The sequence below is a fragment of the Calonectris borealis genome, unplaced genomic scaffold (genome assembly GCF_964195595.1).
Source record: "Calonectris borealis unplaced genomic scaffold, bCalBor7.hap1.2 HAP1_SCAFFOLD_44, whole genome shotgun sequence".
In the NCBI taxonomy this organism is placed as follows: Eukaryota; Metazoa; Chordata; class Aves; order Procellariiformes; family Procellariidae; genus Calonectris; species Calonectris borealis.
This window is the reverse complement of record NW_027441456.1, coordinates 1,230,586-1,243,006: the sequence shown is the minus strand read 5'-3', so window position 1 is coordinate 1,243,006 and position 12,421 is coordinate 1,230,586. Positions and strand designations below refer to the sequence as shown.

At 51.1% G+C, this 12,421-nt stretch overlaps 1 protein-coding gene and 1 pseudogene across 1 annotated transcript in view; both read right to left on the bottom strand.

The window, feature by feature from the left end:
• Nucleotides 1–12,421, bottom strand: part of LOC142076355 (uncharacterized) — an 801,642-nt gene that overhangs the window by 79,791 nt on the left and 709,430 nt on the right. The gene's annotated exons all lie outside the window — the stretch shown is intronic.
• Nucleotides 7,592–8,540, bottom strand: LOC142076362 (olfactory receptor 10AG1-like; annotated as a pseudogene).

Here is a 12,421-nt window from a genome sequence, read left to right as displayed (position 1 = left end):
GGGGGCAGGAGGGCAGGGGTGGCTGTGTCCCCGTGGTGTCACAGGGGGCAGGAGGGCAGGGGTGGCTGTGTCCCCATGGTGTCACAGGGGGCAGGAGGGCAGGGGTGGCTGTGTCCCCGTGGTGTCACAGGGGGCAGGAGGGCAGGGGTGGCTGTGTCCCCATGGTGTCCCGGGGGGCAGGAGGGCAGGGGTGGCTGTGTCCCCATGGTGTCCCGGGGGGCAGGAGGGCAGGGGTGGCTGTGTCCCCATGGTGTCACGGGGGGCAGGAGGGCAGGGGTGGCTGTGTCCCCGTGGTGTCACAGGGGGCAGGAGGGCAGGGGTGGCTGTGTCCCCATGGTGTCACAGGGGGCAGGAGGGCAGGGGTGGCTGTGTCCCCGTGGTGTCACAGGGGGCAGGAGGGCAGGGGTGGCTGTGTCCCCATGGTGTCCCGGGGGGCAGGAGGGCAGGGGTGGCTGTGTCCCCATGGTGTCCCGGGGGGCAGGAGGGCAGGGGTGGCTGTGTCCCCATGGTGTCACGGGGGGCAGGAGGGCAGGGGTGGCTGTGTCCCCATGGTGTCCCGGGGGGCAGGAGGGCAGGGGTGGCTGTGTCCCCATGGTGTCACAGGGGGCAGGAGGGCAGGGGTGGCTGTGTCCCCATGGTGTCACGGGGGGCAGGAGGGCAGGGGTGGCTGTGTCCCCATGGTGTCACGGGGGGCAGGAGGGCAGGGGTGGCTGTGTCCCCCTGGTGTCACGGGGGGCAGGAGGCCAGGGGTGGCTGTGTCCCTGTGGTGTCACAGGGGGCAGGAGGGCAGGGGTGGCTGTGTCCCCGTGGTGTCACAGGGGGCAGGAGGGCAGGGGTGGCTGTGTCCCCATGGTGTCCCGGGGGGCAGGAGGGCAGGGGTGGCTGTGTCCCCATGGTGTCACAGGGGGCAGGAGGGCAGGGGTGGCTGTGTCCCCCTGGTGTCACGGGGGGCAGGAGGCCAGGGGTGGCTGTGTCCCTGTGGTGTCACAGGGGGCAGGAGGGCAGGGGTGGCTGTGTCCCCGTGGTGTCACAGGGGGCAGGAGGGCAGGGGTGGCTGTGTCCCCCTGGTGTCACGGGGGGCAGGAGGCCAGGGGTGGCTGTGTCCCCCTGGTGTCACGGGGGGCAGGAGGGCAGGGGTGGCTGTGTCCCCCTGGTGTCACGGGGGGCAGGAGGGCAGTGGTGGCTGTGTCCCCATGGTGTCACAGGGGTCAGGAGGGCAGGGGTGGCTGTGTCCCCATGGTGTCACGGGGGGCAGGAGGGCAGGGGTGGCTGTGTCCCCCTGGTGTCACGGGGGGCAGGAGGGCAGGGGTGGCTGTGTCCCCATGGTGTCACAGGGGTCAGGAGGGCAGGGGTGGCTGTGTCCCCGTGGTGTCACAGGGGGTAGGAGGGCAGGGGTGGCTGTGTCCCCATGGTGTCACAGGGGGCAGGAGGGCAGGGGTGGCTGTGTCCCCATGGTGTCACGGGGGGCAGGAGGGCAGGGGTGGCTGTGTCCCCGTGGTGTCACAGGGGGCAGGAGGGCAGGGGTGGCTGTGTCCCCATGGTGTCCCGGGGGGCAGGAGGGCAGGGGTGGCTGTGTCCCCATGGTGTCCCGGGGGGCAGGAGGGCAGGGGTGGCTGTGTCCCCATGGTGTCACGGGGGGCAGGAGGGCAGGGGTGGCTGTGTCCCCATGGTGTCACGGGGGGCAGGAGGGCAGGGGTGGCTGTGTCCCCATGGTGTCACGGGGGGCAGGAGGGCAGGGGTGGCTGTGTCCCCGTGGTGTCACGGGGGGCAGGAGGGCAGGGGTGGCTGTGTCCCCATGGTGTCACAGAGGGCAGGAGGGCAGGGGTGGCTGTGTCCCCGTGGTGTCACAGGGGGCAGGAGGGCAGGGGTGGCTGTGTCCCCATGGTGTCACGGGGGGCAGGAGGGCAGGGGTGGCTGTGTCCCCGTGGTGTCACGGGGGGCAGGAGGGCAGGGGTGGCTGTGTCCCCATGGTGTCACAGGGGGCAGGAAAGCAGCGGTGGCTGTGTCGCATTGGTGTCACAGCGGGCAGGAGGACATCGGAGCCTGCGTCCCTGTGGTGTCACAGCGGACAGGAGGGTAGCAGTGGCTGTGTCCCCATGGTGTCCCAACGGGCACGAGGGCAGCGTTGGCTGTCCCCATAGTGTCAGAGTGGGCAGGTGGACAATGGTGGCTCTGTGCCCGTGGTGTCAGAGTGGCAGGGGACAATGGTGGCTGTGTCCCATTGGTGTCACAGGGGGCAAGAGGGCAGCAGTAGCTGCATCCTTGTGGTGTCACACTGAGCAGGAGGGCAGTGGTGGCTGTGACCCGTGGTGTCACAAGAGGTATGAGGGCAGCGGCATCTGTGTCCCCGTTATGTGGTAGGGGACAGGAGGCCAGTGGTGGCTGTGTCCCTGTGGTGTCACAGCAGGTAGGAGGGGAGCAGTGGCTGTGTGCCATTGGTGTTACATGAGTCAGGAGGGCAGCGGTGGCTGCTTCCCTGTACTGTCACAGCCGGCAGGTTGGCAGTGGTGGCTGTGTCTCCCCGGTGTCACAGCAGGCAGGTGGGCAGCGGTGACTGCATCCCCTTGGTGTCACAGGGGGCAGAACGGCAATAGTGGCTGTGTCCCTGTGGTGTCACAGGGGGCAGGAAGGCAGTGGTTGCTGTGTCCCGTGTGTGTCACAGGGAGCAGGAGGGCAGCGGTTTCTGTGTCCTTGCAGTGTCACAGGGGGCAGGAGGTCAGCGGTGGCGTGTCCCATTGGTGTGTGTCCTGGTTGCAGCTGGGATAGAGTTAATTTCCTTCTAGTGGCCAGTGTGGTGCTGTGTTTTGGATCTGGTATGAGAGGAATGTTGATGGCACACTGATGTTGTAGCTGTTGCTCAGTGGTTCTTTCATAATCGGGGACTTTTCAGCTTCCCATGCTCTGCCAGGTGCACAAGAAGCTGGGAGGGACCACGGCCAGGAGAGCTGATCCAATTGGCTAATGTGGTATTCCATACAATATGACATCATGCTCCGTATATAAGCTAGGAGGCTTGGTCTGGGAAAGAGTGATCGCTGCTCAGGGACTGGTAGGGCATCGGTTGGCGGGTGGTGAGCAATTGCATCATGGATCACTTGGTTTGTATTGTTATTATTGGATTGTTATTATTATTGTTGTTACTACTACTATTTCATTTTTTTTGTTTCAGTTATTAAACTGTTTTTATCTCAACCCACGAGTTTTCTCACTTTTACCCTCCCGATTCTCTCCTTCCTCCCACTGGAGGTGGGGGAGTGAGCAAGCGGCTGTGTGGTGTTCAGTTGCTGGCTAGGGTTAAACAACAACAGTCCTTTTTGGTGCCCAATGTGGAGCTTGCAGGGTTTGAGATAACAACAGATTAACTGGAGCGTATGAATGAATTTATATCTGTTAACAGTTGCTGGTCACAATATTGATTTATCTGTTCTCGATATTAGTTTATCTGATCTGCACCATGCTCTTGTTTTGCTGTATGTGTTAAAGATTGGTATTGGGTTTTGCAGTCTGCTGTGCTCTGCAGTGATCAGTGATGTTTTGCCCAGGAGATTTGTTATTAAAACACTGGCCTTGGGCGTTATCTTGTATTTGCATTTTGTACTGAAGCTGTTACTGTACTTTGGGTATCACCTCATGGAGACAATTAGCAATTATACTCCTTCCTCTGAGAGGTTTTTTATGGAGGAAATACAGAATGGCACCTTCACTATCTTCTTCTATGACGTTTTCTCCTTCGTTACAATAATTTTTCAGTATCTTGAACATCCCTGGGTAGTTAAGATACATCTATTGGTATTTCTTGGGAATATTGTTTCCGTTTTGTCTAAGGTTAATAAGCAATTTAAGAATATCATCCAGAGATCTGTCCCAAGGCTGGATACTTATGAGTGGCAGGGTGCGTGGGATAGCATGAGCAAATACCTAGGATGGTGGGCACCCACGGTGTTTTAGAATTTCACCCCTGAACAAGTGCAGAATCCTGAAAAATTAGTAGAATATTTGGAAAAAGTATGCTGTCACCCTGGCAATCCTAGGGAGACACAAATCACTGCAATGTGCTGGGGCCTGGCCCACGCCTACCGAGCCCTGTTTAACACCACTCAGAACCCTCATGGGGAAGAAAAAATCTCTGCATCTAAGGACAAAACAACAGGCCCTGTGGCTACCTCACCCCCCATGGCAGGCACTGTGGCTACCCCACCCCACATGGCAGGCATGGCGGCTACTCCACCCCCTGCGACAGAAAACCAACCCGTGCCGGTATCAGTCGCCCCTATACAAAAAAGAAAACGCACAAGGAAATCAGCTCGTTTAGTAAGGGATGAAGGTGAAGCAGGGCCATCACGAGAACAGGAGGAGGAGGAGGCAGAACCCGTAAATGAGATGGTAACCGCCCGATCCCTATCCCTGGGTGAGCTGCGAGATATGCGAAAAGACTTCAGCCGTCGTCCAGGCGAGCACGTTGTCACCTGGCTGCTCCGATGCTGGGATAACGGGGCCAGTAGCCTGGAATTAGAGGGTAGGGGAGCCAAGTATGAAAATATGACAGGCTGGAGTGATCAGTTGCAGGCACGGCCAGAGAAGTGTGTAACCAGCAAACTGTTTACATGTCACCAGCTCTTTTTAACCCCTTTTCCCTCTGTTTCCCATGTTTGTTCCTCCCTAATCCACCTTCATCCCTTCCTTTCCCTGACGTTGGTCTTTTCCTAGACATCCCATAGCAAGTCTTGCACAATCCCCAAATGCTCTTTCTGGCATCCCACAATGAGTCTCAGGTCCACAGATGCAGAAACACCCATTCTCAGTCTGGAAGGTCATCTTGGGAGGTTCTTCCAGTGACCCACCTGGTGAGTCTCACGCCCAGTATGTTGGACCTGTCTCTGCAGGAATGTTTTTCCCCTTGGGTTTTCAATTGTTCCTCTGAAAACTGATTAATTCACTGCCTAGAAATGACAATCCTTTTTTTTTTTTTTTGTGGAAGTGTGGGGGATTAGGTCAGATTAAAATGCCTACATGGGGTATGTGTGAGACCAAGCAGACTACTTGCCTCCTGCCTGACCATGACCAAGTCTTCAGGACAACTCCATGAGGCATTTACTTGCACTGGTCATACATGGTAAGGACCATAACATCCATCCGTCTTGATGATTTGGGAAGTCCTCTTCATTCCAGTCTGCCTATGTTTCTGTGTTCCCTCCCCTCAAAGGATGTGTCACACACTCAAGCTCCAAGACTTAAAGGGAATTAAAGGGACACAAGTGCAAACCAGGCCAGCAATAACTCTCTTCCAAAGTTTAAATCTCAATGAACAGTCATACTCTGAGATTCAAGACATCATAGAATATTTGAGGATACATCATCTGGAGGATGCCTAGGGACTCTTTAATGCATCCAGTCCTCTGGAGGTTGTTTCACAACCTCTCCAGTGTGATGCAATCATGAAAAGATAAGGTGATCCTGCAGAGGGTAGAACTAGTGTCACATCATGCCAGACATAGAATACCTCCGATGATGGTCTAGGCTCACTTTGCCACCACCGGAGAGACACAGGGAGAATCTGGAAGATGATCCATCTCATTCTAAGGGAGACGCTTAAAAAAGCTCAGCAAATCATTCTCAATCTTGTTTCTCCGTATTATCAGCAAGTCAGTTCAGAACAAATGTTGTGTAGAGTCAGGAAACCATTCAGATAGGAATGGAACTTGGGAGGTCTCCCAGGTTGCAGGGAGGCTCAAAGCAGACTGCAGAATGAATTCAGGCCACGCTCAAAGCAGGCTGCACAATGAATTCAGGCCATGTTACTTACAGGTTTAGCAATTTGGGTCATGAAAATCTCCTAGTGGTTTCGGTTTTGGTTTTGTTTTTTAATTTATTTATGTCAAGTTTTGTCAAGCGTTGTACAACTCAATGCAAAACATCATAGCAGGGGAAGGTGACTTTCAGGTCCTTTAATTTTCCTTAGTTGATTCCGTCCAAGGACACTCTGGATAGTCAATGGGGTCTAGCAAATGATTTCTCAACCTAAGGTAGTCATCTTCTCATTGGATGTGTCACCCTCTAATCCCTCTTGACTGCTTTGACTATTTCCCTTTAACGGGACTGGCAGCTTGGGCAGACACAGCTTGAACAAGCTGTTTGCACTCAACTCCCCAGGGGAACTGAAGATGTTCTGGAGTATTGTCGTGGTTTAACCCCAGCCAGCAACTAAGCTCCACACAGCCGCTTGCTCACTCTCCCATGGTGGGATGGGGGAGAGAATCAGAAGGGTAAAAGTGAGAAAACTCGTGGGTTGAGATAAAGACAGTTTAATAGGTAAAGCAAAAGCCACGTGCACAAGCAAAGCAAAGCAAGGAATTCATTCCCCACTTCCCACCCGCAGGCAGGTGTTCAGCCATCTCCAGGAAAGCAGGGCTCCATCACATGTAACAGTTACTTGGGAAGACAAATGCCATCACTCCAAATGTCCCCCTCTTCCTTCTTCTTCCCCCAGCTTTATATGCTGAGCATGACGTCATATGGTATGGAATATCCCTTTGGTCGGTTGGGGTCAGCTGTCCTGGCTGTGTCCCCTCCCAACTTCTTGTGCACCCCCAGCCTCCTCACTGATGGGGTGGGTTGAGAAGCAGAAAAGGCCTTGACTTTTGTCCTGGTTTCAGCTGGGATGGAGTTAATTTTCTTCCTAGTGCTGTGTTTTGGATTTAGTATGAGAAGAATGTTTTGGTTGTTGCTAAGTAGTGTTTATCCTGAGTCAAGGACTTTTCAGCTTCCCGTGCTCTGCCAGGTGCACAAGAATCTGGGAGGGAACATAGCCAGGACAGCTAACCCAACTGGCCAAAGGGGTATTCCATACCATATGACGTCATGCTCAGTATATAAATAGGAGGCGTGGTCCAGGAAGTAGCGATCGCTGCTTGGTTATCGGTCAGCGAGTGGTGAGCAATTGCACTGTGTATCACTCATTTTGTACATTCTACCATTATTATTATTATTATTATTATTATTATTATTATTATTATTATTATTATATTATATATTATATTATATATTATTATATTATTAATTAATAATAATAATAATAATAACAATTATTTTCCCTTCCTTTTCTGTTCTATTAAACTGTCTTTATCTCAATCTATGAATTTTACTTTTTTTTTTTTCCGATTTTCTCCTCCATCCCACTGTGAGCGGGGGGTGGGGGTGGATGGGGGGGATGAGCGAGCGGCTGTGTGGCGTTTGGCTGCCTGCCAGGTTAAACCACAACAACTCTGTGTAAGCACTGCTCAGCAATAACTAAAACATCCCTGTATTATCAAGACTATCTTCAGCACAAATCCAAGTCATAGCCTCAAACTAGCTGCTATGAAGAAAATTAACTCTATCCCAGCCAAAACCAGCACAAGTATGAAGGTATCTAGGTGGAGCTATCAGAGATGACAGGAATGCCCCAGGAGACCTGTCCCCTTCCTGAGGGGGATCATAGCAAGGCAGGACATCAATTTTGTCTGACCTAATATGGGACTCCTATGTTCACACAACCAAATACCTTGTTGGGGCTTCTGGTACTATTTAGGCTTATTTCACAAACTCTGCAGTATCACTTTCTCCATAGGAGTCTTTTCAGGGCAATTCTCACTTCCTTCTTCCTCAGGCTGTAGATGACAGGGTTAAGCATGGGAATCACAATTGTGTAAAACAGGGCAAGGTATTTGTCAGCGTCTGCAGAGATCCTTGACCGTTGTTTAAAGTACACAACCATGGCCGAGCCATAGAAGAGAGTCACTACCCCGAGGTGTGAGGAGCAGGTGGAAAAGACTTTGTGTCTGCCCAGAACTGAAGGCATTTTCATCATTGCCCTGACAATTTGAAAATTTGAGTGTAAGGAAAAAATAGCAAGAAAAAGGAAAGGACTGCAAACACCAAGATGATGGTGTGCAACATTGCTTGGTTCCAGAAAGTGTCTGCATAGGCCAGTTCCAACAGAGGGGAGATGTAACAGAGGAAGCGATGAGGGTCCTGGGATGCACAGAAGGGCAAAGCGAAAACCTGGTAAGTCTGCCCTACGTATACTGGTATGACGGCCACCCATGACCCCACTACCAGTCCGACACAGAGCCCCCCATTCATGATGAGGCTATAGTGAAGGGGGTCACAGATGGCTACATAGCAGTCATAGGCCATGGCAGCCAGGAGAAGGCTTTCAGTGCTGCCCAGCAAAACCAGGAAATACAGCTGGGCAGCACAGCCAAAGAAGGAGATCCTGCCGCCTTCTGTCAGGAAAGCCAGCAGCATTTTGGCAGAGTGATTGATGTACAGCAGATTTCCAGGAAGGATAAGTTCCTCAGGAAGAAATACATGGGGCTGTGGAGGCTTGGGTCTACCACAGTGATGAGGACGATGAAGCTATTCCCTATGAAGACCGTGAGGTAAATGATCAAGAAGACTGTGAAACACAAGTCTTGCAGGTTGGCGTGGTCCGAAAATCCCAGAAGAAGAAATCTAGGTCCGTTCGTGTGATTCTCCAATCCTTTTCTTTGGGGCATTTTCTGTCTACAGAGTAATCCAAACAACATGCTCAGTGGATAATGGCAGTGGCTCATCTACCATCACATACCCCTCAAGCACAGTGAAAGACTACAAACATCAGCACAGGTGTGACTGCAGTATTAAGAAAGCCAAGCAAGCTCTGCATGGCTGTACGGGAGTCTAACACCAGGTGCTTGTTGACAAAAGGCTTCTAAGGAGAAAACAGAACAGAGCCCTTCAGTCTAAATGATGGGGTTTGGTTGAGAGAATCATAGAATAGTTTGGGTTGGAAGGGACCTTTAAAGGTCATCTAGTCCCATCCCCCTGCAGTGGGCAGGGACATCTTCAACTAGATAGGTTGCTCAGAGCCCCATCCAACCTGACCTTGAATGTTTCTAGGGATGGGGCATGTACCACCTCTCAGGGCAACTTGTTCCAGTCTTTCACCACCGTCACTGTGAAAAATTTCTTCCTTATATCTAGTCTAAATCTACCCTCTTTTATTTTAAACCCATTCCCCCTTGTCGTATCACAACAGTCTGTCGTATTTGTATCACTAAAAAGTCTGTCTCCATTTCCTTTGGACCCTCTCCAGTTCTTCCCCACACCTCCAAACTACGGGACCTCCATGCTACAGGCCCTGCTAAAAAGTCTGTCCCCATCTTTCTTATAAGCCCCCTTTAAGAACTGAAAGGCTGCAATAAGGTCTCCCCGAAGCCTTCTCTTCTCCAGGCTGAATAACCCCAACTCTCTCAGCCTTTCTTCATAGAAGAGGCGTTCCATCCCCCTGATCATTTTCGTGGCCCTCCTCTGGACCCGCTCCAACAGGTCCATGTCTTTCTTGTGCTGAGGGTTCCAGAGCTGGACGCAGTACTGCAGGTGGGGTCTCACCAGAGCAGAGCAGAGGGGCAGAATCACCTCCCTCGACCTGCTGACCACGCTTCTTTTGATGCAGCCCAGAAGATGGTTGGCCTCCTGGGCTGCGAGCGCACATTGCTGGCTCATGTCCAACTTTGCATCCACCAGTACCCCCAAGACCTTCTCGGCAGGGCTGCTCTCAATCCCTTCATCCCCCAGCCTGTATTGATACCAGGGGTTGCCCCGACCCAGGTGCAGGACCCTGCACTTGGTCTTGTTGAACCTCAGGAGGTTCACAGGGGCACACTTCTCGAGCTTGTCCAGGTCCCTCTGGATGGGAACCCAGCCCTCGGGCATGTCAACCGCACCACTCAGCTTGATGTCATCTGCAAACTTGCTGAGCGTGCACTCGATCCCACTATGTCATTGATGAAGATTTTAAATAGTACCAGTCCCAGTACGGACCCCTGTGGGACACCACTTGTCACAGATCTCCATCTGGACATTGAGCCATTGACCACTACCCTCTGGATGTGACCATGCAGCCAATTCCTCACCCACTGGACAGTCTACCCATCAAATCCATACTTTCCCAGTTTAGAGAGAAGGATGCTGTGGGGGACCGTGCCAAAGGCCTTACAGAAGTCCAGAGAGACGACATCTGTAGCCCTTCCTGTGTCCACTGATGTAGTCACTCGATCATAGAAGGCCACTAGGTTGGTCAGGCAGGACTTGCCCTTGGTGAAGCCGTGCTGACTGTTTCGAATCAATCTGCTATGGACCAGAATCAATCTGCTATGGACCAGAAAATTTTATTTTTCCTTCTTTAAGGGAGATTTAATAAAAGCCAATGTCTGGTGACAGATGATAGGATGGAAGGGAAGGGAAAGGCAACATCAGATTTCACTCTTAGCTTTTAGTGAGAGAGAGTTCCATCTCTCTATCTTCTCAGAGATAAGAACGCATCTCCTGAAGCTCTGTCCAGACACGGAGAGCAGGGAGACATGCCTTAGATCCAAATTATTCGTTTTCACATGTCTGATGCGTGAACTCCATCAGAAAGCAAACCGACTTCTATCTGTCAATGACTCAGGGACACTGAAACATCCATAGGGCATTTCAACAAGGAAGAAAAGTTGCTATTTGTGCATATATCACAAGCTTTCAGGGTGCTAAAAGGAGGCATTATGCAAGCAATCGCAATACTATCTCAAAGAGTTTTCAAAGCATCCAAAAATGAAGGTGATTAAAGGTGGAACAGTGGAGATTAGAGGGTGATCTCCCCAAAATAGCTAGTTTTCCTGAAAAGGTCAGGCTTTTTATAACTTCTGAATGAGCTCTGTCTAGTTCCCTGTTCCTGACCTTGCTGCTTGGATTTATGGCAGTTTACAAATGAAATCGAGGGCTTGACTGCTCTGATCCCAACCCAGCAATGTTTCCAAAGCCCCTGCAAGCCCTTGCAGAGCAGAGCAATGCTCTCATTGTCTGGGAAACTGAGTCTTCCCTTTTGCATTTCCCATTTCCCAGAGCACAAGGACTTCTCACAGACCACACTTGAAGGACACGAGCTATTAACAAACAGGCGTGCAATAGCAGGTTGCTTATTGTGGAGAAGAATTGTGGAGTTGGGAGTTTCGGCCAGGGTAAGACAGGAATTCGGCCTGTGTGCTGAGACGCGCACATACGCCTGAGGTGAGACCTGAACACGTGGCTTAGTTGTCTCCTCTGTAAGGAAACTGAGAACATCAAGGGAATTATGTAACTGGTTAACCGTGAGAATAAGCAGATCTGAGAGCAGTCGTGTGGATCATTGCCAAAAGGAAGAGAGACTGTTTTCCTTAGTCAATAAGGGATATGAATCGGGTGATGACTGGGGGAGACAGCGGGACCTCCCCGTTATGGTGAAGGATATATTCTCCTGTATTGTAACAATAAACGATTCTGCGCATGCTTATGTGAGAGTCTGTGCAATCATACACCACAGCTTATTATGAATAACAGACTCAGCTGAAAGGTTTTTTAAAATCTCAGTTTGATGTGGAGAAGACATGTTCTCTTCCAGGCAGAGAGAACTGAAGATGCTGGCTGGGTCTCTATCGCTAACTGCTTTGAGAAGTTGTCTTAAATGGATGTATCAGTATTGAGAACAGCTGGTTAGAAAACATGTCAGAAAAGCATTCACATTAGCCGAAAGAACACTTGAATTCAGAGAGACATGCAGTCTTAAGAGCGTGATTTTTTTCTTTTTCTTTTCTTCCCCACCTACTATTCCTGCCTATTTCTGTGAGTTTTATCTACAGAGTTCTCCTAGAGATGCCATTCAAAAGCCCCAAGATAAAAGTGGCATTTCTGTGAGGGAAAAGTGACCATGATCTGTTTCCTAATCTCCCAATTTATGGATGCAAATGCATAGGAAAATTAAATACTTTTATTTCCTCAAATACTGTCAGATACTTAACTGAAAGCAACTGTTTATAGGTAGATTTTCCATAATCAGCATTGTCTGCTTGTTTAAAACTCCCCCCAAACCTACAGCATGTTCTTTCTAACTCCCCTATAGCTCAGTGCTTCCCAAGATCACACATACTGCCTGGTTTGGACTAGCTTTGCTCATGGGAAACTGCTGGAGGACTCTTTATACAGCGACTAGATCATGAGCAGCATTTCTCCAAGTTGAATAAAACCTGCTCCTCTAAGCCCAGCCAAGCCACACAGATGCCTGCAGCTTTTGGCAGTGGCTGTGCTGCCACAGTGTCTCAGCGCTTCAAAGCATGCCAAAAGGGATTTACCATTGTCAGAAGCCACAATGCAGGAACATGCCCCTCAGTCCATGATGCTGCAGAAGGCACTGGCGGCCTCTTTTCCTCTCTGTTATTCACCCTGGAAACCACCTGGATGGGACACTTCTCCGTCACTCATGTTCCTACCTGGTTATAAGTCTGTTAGTGAACAATCCTAGGTGTGGAGGGATTTTTATTAAATAACGGTCATCCTATGAACATTCCAAGCACTGAGGATTTGTTAGTAATAGTATAAGGCTGCT